Here is a 3130-nt window from a genome sequence, read left to right as displayed (position 1 = left end):
TTGCTTGTAATCACTTTGTTTAAAATTTTATCCCTTTTGTAATGAACTACGTTTGACCTGAATTCTCAACAATGAGATACGTAGGTGGCCTATGTTAGCCTCGGTCACTCCTTTATCCCCTTTTAATATTTTTTTTGTATTTGAACTACGTTCGACCTGAATTCTCAAGAATGAGATACATAGGCGGCCTATATCGGCCTCAGTCGGTTTCTCTGTAATTTTCTTACTTTTGTTAATCCTCGAGATGGGGAACTACGTTCGACCTGATTTCTGCCTCAACGGGATACGTAGGCGCCACAAGGGCTCGATCATATCTCCCGTAAGATTTCTATGTTTCCTTTACAATAGAAACTGGACAGAATTTTTGGAAGGGACTCAAAAATTCTCAAGAAGAAGATCTCTCCAACAAAGTCAACACTGAAGTTACTTTGAGATTTGCAACTGGGACAGAATGTTTTGAGAGGATCTCAAAAATTCCATGATTTGCTCACCGATGGTTAAAGATAAGCCAAGACAGTTAACTGGGACAGAAATTTTGATGATGGCCTCAAAATTTCAACAAGTTTCATCGAAAGTTTAGAGCAACTTTGAATACTTCCCAACATATAATCAGATGGACCTCGAGGCATCAACTCCAAAAGGCGTTCATTAAGCTTGACTTGACATGACACTTGGCAGTGACTTTTTCCAAATACTACTTTTGAAAATCTATTTTCCTTAAAACTTTTCCTCCATGTTTCAATTATTTTTGCATAAAAATATTTTTTCTCATCTATCAAGAAGCGAGAGATCGGAGAAATCAATAGGAGATAGCAAAATAAGGAGCAGACAACCGAAGAGATCGACACAGATCAGTTCACTTTTAACTAACAATTTTTCTATGGATACAGGTTTATAGGTTTACCTCAAAATCAACATATTCCTCTATTCAATGAATATGGAGAAGTCAAAAGGGTGAGGAGCTCCCCCAAAATTGACAATTTTTTCGGTGGATGCAGGAAATATTTTATGTTTCTTATATCAAATATTTGGGAATATGAATAACATTATTTCATTCAAATTCTCAATAAGGCGAGGTTCGTAATGAACATTGCAACTATGTTCGAAGATGGAACAAACGAAAACCACAAAGAGAGCAATATTATTATCTTTCAACAACTAAAGATGCCTGTAAGACGTTTATCTGTATTATATTATTAGATGTGATGATATTTCTTACCCTGAATGTTATTTATATTGTATTATCGAATGAGATGATACCGCTACCCAGAGGGTCATTTATATTGTATTGTCAAATGAGATGATACCACTACTCCGAGGGTCATTTTTATTATAGTATCAACTGAGGTGATACCGCCACCCAGAAGATACCCAGAAGATCACATGTGTTGTCCGGTGAAGCATTATCTTCGTTCGGTACTAGGGATGGCATCATCAAAAGAAGTCATGCATCGCGAGGGGAAGAAGTCATGCATTGCAAGACAAGCCTCATGCATCGCGAGAAAAAGATTCATGCATCGCGGAAAAGTCATGCATAGCAAGAGAAAGAAGTCATGCATCGTGCAGAAGTCATGCATCGCGGCGAAGTCATGCATAGCAAGAGGAAATCGTGCACAGCAAGAGAAATAATTCATGCATTGCAGATGAGTCATGCATAGCAAGAAAAGAGTCATGCATTGCAAGAAGAGGAAATCGTGCACAGCAAGAGAAATAAATCATGCATCGCAGAGGAGTCATGCATAGCAAGATAAGATTCATGCATCGCGGGGAAAAAGATTCATGCATCGCGAGAAAAGAGATTCATGCATTGCAAGAGAAGATTCATGCATCGGGGAAAAAAGATTCATGCATCACGAGAAAGGAATTCATACATCGCAAGAGAAGGATTCATGCATAGCAAGAGAAGGAGTTATGCATCGCAAATTTACCCATCACAAAAGAATCAACATCAACTGCATCATTTTCTTTTGCAAAGACGACATCAAGAGAACTATCAACATATTACATCAGCCTATTTTATTACTTTGACATCGAAAGAAGAGTACATTGAAGATTATATTGCAAATATGAGACATAAGCTTTATTTGCTTCACGTCAAACCCAATAGAGTTGACGTCAAATGTTCAAGGAGAACAATTAACTGTCAACACGGTAAAAGACACTGTCCCCCATTTGAATTGCATTTTTATGCTAATGAGTTTTATCTCAGTCCTTGTCGAGAGCATCCGAAAGGATGAATTCTCCAAAACAAACCACAGGTGCGGACGACATCAAAAAGGATGCAGCACAACGTGAAACTTTTTCTTAGCAGTGAACTGGGACATAGTCCAAAGAGGAGTGCCAAACTCTTAGAATACGAGCAGAGGAGCGACTTCCACCACAATCAAACCACACCCCTATCAGAAGGCATGCGGGTTTTTCTTTGTGTTTGTCGTTTTCAGTTTCGCATCCGAAAATTTTAGCTTACCGGAAGCAGCTTTCCAATCCGAGTGACAATGCGCCAAAAGCTTTGGAAATTATGTCCATGTAAATTCTTGGTTATGGGTGTGAAGCGCGCCACGTTCATGACAAAGAGGTTACAAGCCGCTTTTTCATACTCGACTTACTTTGTCGCTTTTCCAGAACCAAATGTGATCTAGCATAATAGATTTCCTTTTCAACCGATCGAGTCGAACTGCAAGCAGCCTGATTCCCTAAGTTGGGGGATAGGTAGGCGGGATCAATGATGAAAACTCGGCTGTATTCCAACATTCACTCTCAAATCTCATTCCCGAGCATTCCGATCTCTTCATAATCCGATACCGGGATGACTTTTGAATTCTTTCAAAATCGTGCCTCAAATCAAGTGTATTGAACTACAAGTGACCTGAATTCTCATATAACCTGAGATATGTAGGAAACCCATTTATGGGGTTCGGCCATAATTCCTAAAGTCCGTACCAAGTCCCTCTCCTAAAGGATGAAGATGTGGTCTGTCAAAATTGGATTTGTCAATTTCATTTGCCTCGAAATTCTTTCATCAAATCCAAGTCAAACGAGGGACAGTTGTTGACACCCAATTTTGGACCCCAAAATATAAATTAATCATTTCGAGCTTCTTCAATTTCAAACGATTTAAAATAATTAGTTT

Source organism: Solanum tuberosum, unplaced genomic scaffold, assembly GCF_000226075.1.
Source record: "Solanum tuberosum cultivar DM 1-3 516 R44 unplaced genomic scaffold, SolTub_3.0 scf00056, whole genome shotgun sequence".
Lineage (NCBI taxonomy): Eukaryota > Viridiplantae > Streptophyta > Magnoliopsida > Solanales > Solanaceae > Solanum > Solanum tuberosum.
Note: the sequence above shows the minus strand (reverse complement) of the source record.